Consider the following 13,640-nt stretch of genomic DNA (forward strand, 5'->3'; position numbering starts at 1 on the left):
TATTGAAATCCAAATGGAATTAATATGGTCTTAATCTAATACCACAAAATGAAAAGAAAATCATTTGAACAAATATTTTAGGTCGTATTGGAGAAAGTAATTTGTCTTACATCTTTGCTAAAAGGACATAATGATGGCTTAACTAAGTAATGAAATCATAATGACTGTCATAGTATAGATTGTATTTATAATTTACACAGAATTATTATTTTTTATGAGAAAGTGTTAGCTTGACTGTGAGTTTAATGATTGTCCCTGGGGACTTTGCATTTCATGTGTATTTTTGCTTTAGATTATTATGTAAGATTTGAGAATGGCACCTAATGACTGTTTGCCTGCCGTGTCCTCTTCCATAAGTGATGCTTTGATTTCCATGTCTGATTTTTAGAAGGCGGTAATTTGTGATTAATTTAAAAGTTCCATCTCTGCTGTCTTCAGCATGTTCTGGTGTGTTTAATGTAGCCCTATATACAAACCCTACCAACGGCCAGGGTTTGAATCCCTGCCCTGCTACCTGCTAGCTGCGCGATTGTGGACATTTCACTGAAAACCTCTCAGTGCTTCTGCTTTTCTTTTCTTTTTTTTTTTTTTAAACTTTCTCAGCTCATTTATTAGCAAGTCATGATGACCAATCAAAGGTTCCCAACCAAATAGGAGTGCAGTTTGAGTCAGCTAAAAACAAAAAAGTCCAATTCTAAACAAATCTCAGTTGTTTCCATGCATTCACACTCTTAACATTCAAACTCTTCATGTGCTTATCTCAGAGATGTCTGTCGCGGCACTCCTGCCTGCATCTACCGTCTTCTAGGAGCAGTAGTTTCTGTCTCTCTGGATCCTGGTTCCACCGTTGAGTTTCAGTGAAATCTGCAGTGAAAATCAGTTCAACAGTTTCTTTTTTTTTTTTTTTAATTTATTGTTGGTAATTAACCAATTCAATAAACACATGTAGTCCTTACTTCAAAAAACAGACACTAAGATGGACCCAGGATGAAATATTGGAGCTTAATGACTCTTTCTCACTCTTCTTTTTTTTTTTTTTTAATATATGAAATTTATTGTCAAATTGGTTTCCATACAACACCCAGTGCTCATCCCAAAAGATGCCCTCCTCAATACCCATCACCCACCCTCCCCTCCCTCCCACCCCCCATCAACCCTCAGTTTGTTCTCAGTTTTTAAGAGTCTCTTATGCTTTGGCTCTCTCCCACTCTAACCTCTTTTCTTTTTTTCCTTCCTCTCCCCCATGGGTTTCTGTTAAGTTTCTCAGGATCCACATAAGAGTGAGACCATATGGTATCTGTCTTTCTCTGTATGGCTTATTTCACTTAGCATCACACTCTCCAGTTCCATCCACGTTGCTACAAAGGGCCATATTTCATTTTTTCTCATTGCCACGTAGTATTCCATTGTGTATAGAAACCACAATTTCTTTATCCATTCATCAGTTGATGGACATTTAGGCTCTTTCCACAATTTGGCTATTGTTGAGAGTGCTGCTATAAACATTGGGGTACAAGTGCCCCTATGCATCAGTACTCCTGTATCCCTTGGGTAAATTCCTAGCAGTGCTATTGCTGGGTCATAGGGTAGGTCTATTTTTAATTTTCTGAGGAACCTCCACACTGCTTTCCAGAGCGGCTGCACCAATTTGCATTCCCACCAACAGTGCAAGAGGGTTCCCGTTTCTCCACATCCTCTCCAGCATCTATAGTCTCCGGATTTGTTCATTTTGGCCACTCTGACTGGCGTGAGGTGATATCTGAGTGTGGTTTTGATTTGTATTTCCCTGATAAGGAGCGACGTTGAACATCTTTTCATGTGCCTGTTGGCCATCCGGATGTCTTCTTTAGAGAAGTGTCTATTCATGTTTTCTGCCCATTTCTTCACTGGGTTATTTGTTTTTCGGGTGTGGAGTTTGGTGAGCTCTTTATAGATTTTGGATACTAGCCCTTTGTCCGATATGTCATTTGCAAATATCTTTTCCCATTCCGTTGGTTGCTGTTTAGTTTTGTTGGTTATTTCCTTTGCTGTGCAGAAGCTTTTTATCTTCATAAGGTCCCAGTAATTCACTTTTGCTTTTAATTCCCTTGCCTTTGGGGATGTGTCGAGTAAGAGATTGCTACGGCTGAGGTCAGAGAGGTCTTTTCCTGCTTTCTCCTCTAAGGTTTTGATGGTTTCCTGTCTCACATTCAGGTCCTTTATCCATTTTGTCTTTCTCACTCTTCTATGTGGCCATATTTTTCAAAACATTTTTCTTTTCTTTTCTTTCTTTCTTTCTTTCTTTCTTTCTTCCAATTTACATCCAAGTTAGTTAGCATGTAGTGCAACAATGATTTCAGGAGTAGATTCCTTAGTGCCCCTTATCCATATAGCCCATCCCCCCTCCCACAACCCCTCCAGTAACCCTTTGTTTGTTCTCCTTATTTAGAGTCTCTTCTGTTTTGTCCCCCTCCCTGTTTATCTACCCAGAAGGATAATGATGATGGTAACTCCCTCCCACTTGTCATGACAATTAAGTGCATTTGCAACTTGCTTCAAACAGTGCCTGGCACATAGTAAGCACTATGCAAGTATTTGATTATTTTAAATGTTTCTGGCCACTTAGAAAGGAAGAAAAACATTTACTTTGTGAGGGTTGTGTCATCAAGGTATATTGGATTCTGGAACAGAGGTTTGTCTTTCCTTGTGGTTGGTGGTTAGGAGCACAGCCTTAATTACTGTCAGGGCTCCACCACTTACTGGCTGTGTGGCTGGCTCTCTGTTTCACTTTCCTCCTTTGTAAAGTTAATGTAGTAATAGTAGCCACATCATTGGATTGTCATGAGGATTAAATGCATCAGCTGCTGCTGCCGCTGGTAGGAGGGCAGTAGTATTGTGATGACTGTTTATTGCATGGAATTGTCTCATTGAAAATTCAGATAGATTCATAATAGAATCTTAGGCTCTGAACTTTTGGAGAGAGTAATAATTTAATAAGCTCTTCAGTCTCTTCCTAACTTGGTGATTGAATTAACTTTTTATTTGATTTGCTGAGCTGATTTTAATAATTGTTTTTTGGAAAGAGTCTGGAGAATTATTATTCTCTAATAGAGAATTTGGCTCGATTAACATATGATACGCATGGTGATCTCCCTTTATCTTTTCAAACTTTGTATATTTTCGTCCTGTTTTTCTCTGTTTGAATTGCCTGAGTTTTTCTGTTTTATTTTTTCCAGAAACACTACTAGGGTTCACATATAGCTCTTAATTATTGCTCTCACCTACAAAAGCTACAGTGCAATATGCATATGTTATTTACGATCTTATTTTTTATTAGTAAAAGAAAAGGGGCCTGATAAAATAAGTTGCTTTGAGAATTTTTTTTAAGTTTATTTATTTATTTTGAGAGAGAGAACACAAGCAAGGGGCAGAAGGAGAAGAAGAGAGAATCTCAGGCTCCACGCTGCTAGAGCAGAGCACAACTCAGGGCTCAGTCTCACAAACTGTGAGATCGTGACCTGAACCAAAGTCGAGAGTCAGATGCTTAACCGACTGAGCCACCCAGGCATCCCACTTTGAGAAATTTTGCTCATATGTTCCTAAGTGAGATTTGACTATTAATATCTCATCCATTTTTAGCCTCTTAAAATGAACTTGGTATCTTTCCTTCATTATCAAATTTTTGAAACATTTTATATAAAACTTTCATAAAACTAATTCCGTCTATAGTGAAATCATGTTGTGATTATCAGCTGGTCTTTAAATCCAGCAAACTTCTTTCAGTTCTAATTTTGGTTATTACTTATGCTCTATGTTTTCTCTCTGTTGACTGGTAATACCAATTATTCTTGAGTTAGAGCCAAGGGATTACATTTGTGTTCAAAATATTTAACCATTGGTTTTTGCACAAGACAATTAGCATCAACACTGATCTTAGTTCTGGAGGAGAGTTCTGGAAGCTCTCCACTATACCAAGAGTTATGCTTAGTTGCTGGATCTTTCGGAAGTCCAATAAGGGCATGGCTGCATTGGGGGCTGGGGCGGGGGGGGCACTATACCAACCAATATGGAAGTATTTTAATAACAACTATTTTTTGATGTTCTGCTCATGTTTCTCAAGTTGAAATACCTTACTCAGCTTCTTGCTCCATCAAGTCTACTGCTTACTGCCTTTAACATGAATTTTAGCAGTGGCAGGTTTTATTTCCCTTTAATTTGCTACATTGACTGGTTCCCTTTCATAGCCTTTTTTTGTTTTGTAGAGGTCATATCCCCTTGTGCTTCACTAAAATCATGAAATTCCTCTGTCAAATAAATCAGTGCTCCTCTTCCGATGTTTTTGTCAGAGGCCCCATGGTGATTGTTCCCTATTTTAACGTTTTTGAATCCAGAGAATTTTTCCCAGGTCTTTTGTGAAGAACACTTATGACACTCCCATTGGGGTACCAGTAGAATTCCTCTTTCAGACATGAGCCTAGAGGTCAGGTAGCTATACCCCACCCCCGGTCTACATTCTTGAACCTCATAGATGCTCACCAGCAGTCATTCCCAATCACATCCCTCCAGTGGTGGAAGGAGCCGTTCCCAAATCTAGCCTGTCTGGGGGGTGGTGCAAGGGATAGGAGAGAGCCCAGTGCAGTTTGTGTATTATTTAGGATAGAGGAGACTGAAAAAAAGCCACCTTAAGTTTCTTTATAACGGCAACAGGATTTAAGACTCAGTAGGTCCATGAGAACTATTTTATTTGGAGTCTGGGAGCAAATTGATATTTAAAAAAAGAAAACAAACTTCCTCCTAAAAAAATCCTCCCACCCTGTTTCTTCTGTTAACTCAGGTTAATTCCATGCAATATGTGTAATTATGAGCCCGTTTGTTTTTTTTTTTTTTTTTGGTTGATTTTATTTGGATAGAGAACAAGCACAAGTGGGAAGGGGCAGATAGAGAATCTCAAATAGGCTCTAGGCTCAGCACAGAGCTCGATGCAGGGCTCGATCCCACGACTGTGGGTGCTCATAACCTGAGCTGATATCAGGTGTCAGATGCTTAACCAACTAGGCATCCCTGAGCTCTTTTATTTTTTTATGATTCTCACCATGCAACTGAATTTGACCTTTGGGGACTTCCACTGAATATAATTTATCACTTTTTTCCTTTTTTTAAACTTCTATCTTTTTAAATGATTCATTCCCATCATTGTAGGAAAGACCTTTAATAAAGGATTCTATAAATTGGCCTTCATGTTTAAACTCTTGTAATCCTGGGAAAGGTACAGTTTTGTTTTCTCTCCTGCAAGCATTCTTTCTCTTGGCTGCTGATAATGCAGAAAGAGTTGAATTCTATTTTGTAATGTAATGTGCTAGATTCTCTCATAAAAAATCAGCCTTGCTTTTTGCTTCCATAGCAGTTGGTTTTTTATTTTGGTTGTTAACCTTGAAATGACCCTCAAGTATCTTTCATGCCCGAATTAAGTATCTTGGAGCTAATTTTACCTCCATTCCTTGATGCTATGATCCATTTATCTTACCCAATCACTGCTATTGTTCATATTTTTATATTCAGTCACCAGTTAGTAACTCCATTAAAAAAAATTGGGAGGCGGGGGGAGTTGACAGATGTATTTCATTTCTTTTGTCTGGCCATATTCTTTTCACAATTAAGACCATTATAGACTCATGGAATATTAGCCTGAAAGCATATTGACTCCTTTTCATTTTTGCTTTTTATGTCAAATGCACTCTCCACGATATGCCTTTCTTTCAAGATAGGAATAATTTCTCTCATTTGCGGACTTTACTATTTGCCAGACATCAGGATAAGCATTTTAAAAATATGTAATCCTCACAGCGATCCTGTTACCTTGATTTCACCAAGATAGAGCTCGCCAGTGGCAGAGCAGGAATTTGAATCCACATCTATCAGACTCTTAATCACCCTCTTGACTATAACCCTAGGAGGCGAAAGATCCATGCTGCCACTCTCTCACAGGGTGGCTTTGGGATCGTTCCTCACCTCATGGGTAGTTACCTCCTAGCACTGTTTTGAAACTAAAGTGAAGCAAAGAATTTGGAGATTTTGGTCTCAACTTCTGTCGCTGGCTTAAAGGAATAGGGATGAGTCAAGCAACAGGTCAGTGGTAGCTTATGCTGTTGGCTTGTCAATTTAGCATTTGCAGAGTTGGAAGTAGGAACCCCAGTCAGTGTAGCAAGTAGCAGAGTCTGAAAGTAGCAGAGAGCATGAGTACTTCCTTTCTCCAGCCCACCATATAGTGGTTCTACTGGGTCTTAATGGAACGGTCCTATAGGAAGCAGGTTCTCACACTCTGTGGTGGGGAGGACACCATAGTGGAAAGTAGTCTCTTTCTACTAGGAGACTTCATGGCTGGTTTAGATGATGTTCCCAACTGAAGATTTATTGTCTTGATTCTATGTGAAACATCGGAGGATATTTCTTTCAGGATCACCTTTATCGGAAAGGTCTTCTTACAAGGGTTAATCTTTCACTTCACTTTTTCCTACCTTAAGCCAAAGCAAGGCTTTGGCTGTGCCGTCAACCAGAATTGAGAGGAGAGACATGGTGGGCAAATTTGTCGTTGCAAGTTCCTACTTTGGGCAACTACATTATTATTTACTAAACTCCATTTCAGGGAAGTCTGCAAGCTGGGGCACATGGGTGGCTCAGTCGGCCAAGCACCTGACTCTTGAATTCGGCTCAGGTCATGGTCTCACAGTTCGTGAGACTGAGCCCCATATCGGGGCTTAGGATTCTCCTCTCCCTCTCTGCCCCTCCTCTACTTGGGCTCCCTCGCTCTCTCCTCTCTCTCAAAAGAAATAAACATTTTTTTTAAAAAAGAAAGAAAGTCTGCTAGATATGCCGTATTGGCAGACTTTTCACAGTTTCTGATACAGTGTAAGTGCTGAATATGATTTCCATATAGTGAATTGTGATGTGAATAGTAGAGGCAGGCCTTTCTCTCCATTCTCCAGGTAGCAACCTATGGAAAATATTCCTCATTTGATAATTGTCTAGACAGATGCAATCACAGTAAAACCATTAATTCACCAAGTTATTTCTCTGGCACCACGGCCACGTAACATTTTCTTATTTCTGATATTAAGGAGGCCCAGCAATTGATGGTGTTTTCACAGTACTTTCCCCAAAAGGCAGTAAATTGCTTTCCAAGTCACCAAAGTGGCTTCTGGTTTTTGTTACTTTTTTTTTGAGTTTATTTATTACCAGCTTCTGGTTTTATATAACTTTCATTATCAAAATAACACGTTTATTATAGAATAACTAGCAAATACAGGGAATTAAAAAGAAAACCAAAATCACCTGTGATTTTATTTTCCAAGATACCAAAATTTCCTGAATTTTGGTATCTATTTTGCGGGGCATTTTATATCTGAAGTAATACACAAACTGCTTTACAACCTGTGTTTTTTTAACTTTATGATATCCCAACCATTTTCACATAAATATTTATACTAATTAAAAGATAATATCAACTATTTCCTCGATGGATAAATATAGCATCATTTAATGAACCCCTCTCTGTTGGGTATCTAGGCTAGGAGTTTCCCCTCTCTCACTGTTATAAGACAGTGTTGGAGTAATAAACCTTAGTCTTGATTAGGATTAGGTCTGTGTGTGAGTGTGACATAAAACACTCATAAGCGGGGGCGCCTGGGTGGCTCAGTCGGTTAAGCGTCCGACTTCGGCTCGGGTCATGATCTTGTGGTCCGTGGGTTCGAGCCCCGCGTCGGGCTCTGTGCTGACAGCTCAGAGCCTGGAGCCTGTTTCAGATTCTGTGTCTCCCTCTTTCTCTGACCCTCCCCTGTTCATGCTCTCTGTCTCAAAAATAAATAAATGTTAAAAAAAAAAAAACACTCATAAGCGGCTTATGTCCAGTAAGAGCTGCTTATTTCTGTCTCACATAGAGCAAGTTCAGAGGTAGGTGGGCCAAGACTTCATGGTGTTCAACAGCACTGGGAAATCAGGCTCCATCCAGTTTTGTTGTTCCGTCCTGCAGAGTGTCTACTCCCAAGGCCATATGTTGGTCAGAAGTGGTTCTGGAGAGCTAGTCATTCAACCACCGTTGTGTCCAGGCGGAAGGAGGGTCAGTGCACGGAACTAGTAGTGGGCGCCCTTACTGGGCTCTCATTCTTTAACGGCATTTCCGACATGTTGCAGATACCACTTCTGTTTATATCCCATTAGTCACGTGACCGCATCTGGCCACAAGAGTGACTGGGACACGTAGTCTTCATTCTGGATACAATTATGTACCCAGCAGAGAACCTCCATAGTGACTTTCTTACAGAGGATTGGTTAACATTTACACTTAATTAGGTCCTTACGATGAACTCTGAGACTGGGAATCTCCGAGTCAAAGGATAGTAACTCACAGGGAACCTGTTTCAAGTGAGAGAAAAGACTTGCCCCAGCTTCATCAGAGCTGACTGTTTTGTAGTTACTTGACAGTGATGGTGATGATGAGAACGGAAAGCATCCTTCTAGCTCACCAAAAGGTGCGATCTTGCCGACGCACAGCATCCTGCTGACCTTGGGGGTGCAGGTCCTGTGCAGGGAGTGAATGTTTGACATTACAGTGTACATGGAGATCCTAACAGTACAGCCCCGTACTATGCAATGCCTACAGCTCGTTGAGTCAGGAATCTTCGTGCTGCTGTGTTCTAAGACTGACGGCTACTTGCAGCTGGCCCTTGTGTGATTTCCGCCTACGTTTCACTCTTCAAATTTGGCATTACAAAATCTTCTCCTTTTGCCTCTTTTCTGATGGAACATTCTGGTCCTAATGCCTCCTCTACGTGACCAGGAGGTCTTCCGTGTCTGTCTCAATCTGATTCTCATACATATATACATGTTTCACTTAAAAAATAATAATAATAATAAACAAAAAGAAGAGAAAATAGCGATCATTTGATTGAATATGAGAATAGATTGATTTGTTCATGAACATAATGAATATTGTTATTTCTCTCTGCCTTCAACTATGTTTCTCATTTTAATGTACCATAAGATTTCTCTTAATTCTTACCTTGCTACTTTTGAGGATGACACCCCAGTTCTGCAAGTAAAATGTATCAATTATTGGACCAAGGATCAGGACAAATTAAAATTACTACTCTATAGTAATTTTAGTCATTCTCAGCCAGCTTAAAAAATTTTTACCTTACATTTGTTTAAATATTTCTGTCCTAATTTATGTCTATTCTAAGAAAACTAGAATGGAAACATTTTTTGAAGAAAGAAAAAAGATGTTGCTTTCATTGGAGGGGAGATATTGGTGGCCTTACCTTCCTAAGAGCCACTTTGAAGATATTCAGTATCCTGTTTATTTTTGTTGAGAATACTCCTTCTTTTTTTTTTTTTTAATATTTATTTTTGAGAGAGAGTGGGAGACAGAGCACCAGTAGGAGAGGGGCAGAAAGAGAGGGAGACACAGAATCCGAAACAGGCTCCAGGCTCTGAGCTGTCAGCACAGAGCACGATGCGGGGCTTGATCTCACGAACTGCGAGATCATGACCTGAGCCAAAGTCAGACGCTCAACCAACTGAGTCACCCAGGTGCCCCTTTCCAATTCTTTTTTTAAAAAATATTTATTCTATTTTATTTTTTATTTTTTAAATATTTATTTATTTTGAGGGAGAGAGAGAGTGAGCAAGCAGGGGAGGGTCAGAGAACGGGAGACAGAGAATCCTAAGCAGGCTCCATGCTGACACAGAGCCTGACACGGGGCTCAATCCCACAAACCATGAAATCATGACCTGAGCTGACATCAAGAGTCAGATGTTTAGCTGAGTGAACCACCCAGGTGCTAAAAAATAATTTGTTAAATCCCAAATTAAAAAAAAAAAAATTATTGACTTAAGTAATCTCTGTGCCCAACATGGGGCTCAAACTCACGACCCCAAGATCAAGAGTCACATGCTTTTCTGACTGAGCCAGGCACCTCCCTGTTCATCCTTCCTTCACTTTCTCAGATTATACCAGAAATACATATCCTTGATAGTCATAAAACAATAAAAGCCATTTAGACAATTTCTAAACAAAGTATAACCTTTCCTCATAATATTTTACTTTTGCAAGGATTAGTAAGAAATAGACTTGGAAATCATCCCCGGGCAGTTCTGTGCCCAGTGGTATAGAATTGAGTAGCCCTGAAGAACTGTGGAAGCACAAAACCAAAGGGGAGGGGGAGAAGGACGTTAGGATCGTATGCCTTTGGGAACGTTTCATTTCAGGGAACTTCAAACATACAGAAAACTCCTGTAAAAGTGTTATTTTTCATGCAGATAAATAGTTTGAGAGGAGGGCAGTAAGAAATATGACCCTAGTGATAAAATGGTGGTAGCAGAAATGTCTTCTGGAACAAGGGCTTCGTTTTCTGGAGCACATTGTGCACGTTCAAACCTCCTCTTCCTTACTCTTGGCACTGGGCCGCCTACTTGAGCCAAAGTCTTTCACATTTATTTCAGTCTGATCGCATGTTAAAATGAAAACCTGGAGTCACATTTGTGTGCCATTCAAGGACTCAGATACACATTCACTTAAGTAAAGTTGTTTCTCTCTTTTTGGGTCTGGGATCATAGCTAACACACTGTTATTTTCAGAAGAGATGGGACGTTCTATAGCTGGTAAACACTAGTTTTGCCTCATTCGTTGGAAAACACCATTGGGCCTCAGGACATCAATCAGCCTGAAAGGATCAGCAAAAGGAAGGAAAGTCTTAAGTGAAAGATGCAAAGTTGGTTTTAGGTTTAGAATGATGTATGCGTCTAGACCTGTTTATATTATCTGCTTCAAAGACATGCAGGAGCCACCAGAAATAGGGGAGCTTTATGGTTTTTAGTCATTTCTTTAAGAATGGCTCCGTTGTTTTTCTAAAGAATAATAATGTAGCAACATTAGAAATGAACCGCAAATAAGACAACTTTAGCAGCAAATAGAATGGAGCTGCAGTGAAGGAGGGAACAGTGGCAAGTGTTAATAGAATAGAAACAGTTATATAATAAATGTATCGCTTTGGAAAAGACCGACACTTATGTGGCAAGCAATCAGAGCACAAACCATAGAGTAGGCTGTACGGTTTTACTCTGGTGTGGAACTGGAAATCTTACCATTTCACAGTAGCCTGCCTCATGAAAGATGCACAAATATTATATTTCAAATAATTAGCTGAACTCTTGGGAATGTCTGAGATTAAGCAATGTTTTTAAGTTACCCTGTATTTATATATGCTAAACAAAAGCATTTTGAACTCTGGGAAATTTAAAAAGAATGTGTACACACACACACACACACACACACACACATATACATATAATAATATATAATATATATATATATATATATATATATATATATGTATATATTCATGTGGAGCAGGTAGATTTTTCTGTATGAGCTCAACTCAGGTAGAGAGCGAGGACCAGTGGCTGTTAGCTTCAGTAAGATAGATTTTTTTTTAATAGTTCTAAGTTACTTTATAATAGAGCAATTCAAAATTCAGATTAGGCTAGTTTAAAAGTTTTTGAGGAGCCACAATAGAATAATAAGAAAAAAATTTTTAAGAAACTGAAAACTTGAGATACAGAGGAATAAAATTAACGAAAGATGAGCAAGACCTCTACATGAAAATGACAAAAGATAAAAGAGAAGTCATAAAGAAGTTCCAAAGCAATGGAGCGAAATACCCTGTTCTTGGATTGGAAGACTGGATATTGTGAAGAAGTCATTTTTCAAAACCAGATTGGTCTGTATTTAGTGGTAATCTCCATCTAAATCCTAGCGTTTTTTTTTTTTTTTCCACAAGCTTATCCTAAATTTTATATGGAGATGCAGAGAGCTAAAGATAGCTGTGGCAGTCTTGAAAAAGACCTAGATCACAGACATCAGGACACTTACCAAGTGATAGGAATTAAAACCTGTAGGTTGGTATAAAGAGACCAGTGGGACAGAAGAGAGAATCTGAAGACACGTATTTATGTTAAAGCTGGCACTGTGGTACAGTGGGAACAAGGTGGTCTTTTCAATAAATCATGTTTGGGCAATTAGAAATCCATGTGGAAAAATACATTAGGAATGCCAGTCCTTATCTCATACCATGCCAAAATAAATTTCAGGTGGATTGAAATTTCAAGTGAAAGGTAAAACATAAAGTACTTAGGGAAAAACAGAGGAGACTAACTTTAGGACCTTGAGGTAAGCAAAGATTTCTTCAGCACTAACCATAAAAGAAAAAAAGTAAGTTAAACTTCACTTACACCTAATTTCCAACAAAGGATTGTCATGATACCTATTTCCAACAAAGCATTCCTATCCAGAGTGTGTGTGTGTGTGTGTGTGTGTGTGTGTGTGTGTGTGTGTGTATTCTACAAATCAGTAAGAAATAAGGCAAGATGGCCCAGTGGAAAAAACGGGCATAAAACCTAAATAATTCAAAGGAGGTTCTCCATATGACCAATAAGCATAGGAAAAGATTGTCAACTTCATTAGTTATCAGACAACTGCAATTATAACCACATGTGATACCACAACAAATTCACCAAAATGGTTAAAGTGTAAAAAGATAGACAATACCACACGCTATTGAAGATGTAAAGCATTTGTAACCCCCTTACACTGTTAGTGGATACATATTGCATAACTGTTTTTGGAAAACTGGCAGAATTTGTATATATATATATACACACACACACACACGCACGCACTACATATACATATACACATACACATACACATACACATACACATACACATACGCATACACAACAGAAATCATACATATGTCCAAGAAAAGACTGGTACAGGTAATGTTCAAAGCAACACTGTTGGTAATAGCCAAAAATTAAAAACAACTAAAATGTCCATTAACTCCCAATTACTTGTGGAATATTCATAACTATTGAAAAACCATACAGCAAAGAGCACATTCAATGAGCAATATGGATGAATCTCATAATCAATGCTGTTGAGAGAAAGAAGCCAGAAACACCAAGATTTTCATCTGAATGTAATTCAGAAGCAGGGTAAAGAACCTGTGGTGTTAGAAGTCAGGAAGGTGGTTGTCGCCCTTGCTCGCTGGGGTGTAATTAGAAGGGGACACAGGAGGCTCTGGGTGTGCCGCCATGTTGTTTCTTGATCCTGGTGTTAGGTACATTGGTGTGTTCACTTTGTGAAAATTCTTTGAGCTGTACACTTAACGATTTGTCTACTTTTCTGTAAATCTTACTCTTCAAAGAAAAAAAAACCTTAAAATAATCTTAGAGATACAAGCCAGTTTAAAATAGTCTCAGTGACACAAAAGCCTAAACTGGGTAACCATTTGGCAAAACTTGTGGTGGAATCAAAGCTGCATTGTCTTTGTTTTTTTAATTGTTTTTAATGTTTATTTATTTTTGAGAGAGAGACAGAGACAGAGTGTGAGCGGGGAAGGGGCAGAGAGAGAGAGGTAGACATAGAATCCAAAGCAGGCTCCAGGCTCTGAGCTGTCAGCACAGAGCCTGATATGGGGCTTGAACTCATGAACTGCAAGATCATGCCCTGAGCCGAAGGCAGATGCTTAACTGACTGAGCCACGCAGGTGCCCCGAAATTGAAGTAGCATTGTAACTGAGATGGTGTAGGGGTGGAGGAGAGTA

The 13,640-nt window shown here is 39.1% G+C and overlaps 1 protein-coding gene across 7 annotated transcripts in view; it reads left to right on the top strand.

Annotated features, from left to right (window-relative positions):
- Positions 1–13,640, top strand: part of L3MBTL3 (L3MBTL histone methyl-lysine binding protein 3) — a 130,670-nt gene that overhangs the window by 108,913 nt on the left and 8,117 nt on the right. The window lies entirely within an intron of this gene.

The sequence above is a fragment of the Panthera tigris genome, chromosome B2 (assembly GCF_018350195.1).
Source record: "Panthera tigris isolate Pti1 chromosome B2, P.tigris_Pti1_mat1.1, whole genome shotgun sequence".
In the NCBI taxonomy this organism is placed as follows: Eukaryota; Metazoa; Chordata; class Mammalia; order Carnivora; family Felidae; genus Panthera; species Panthera tigris.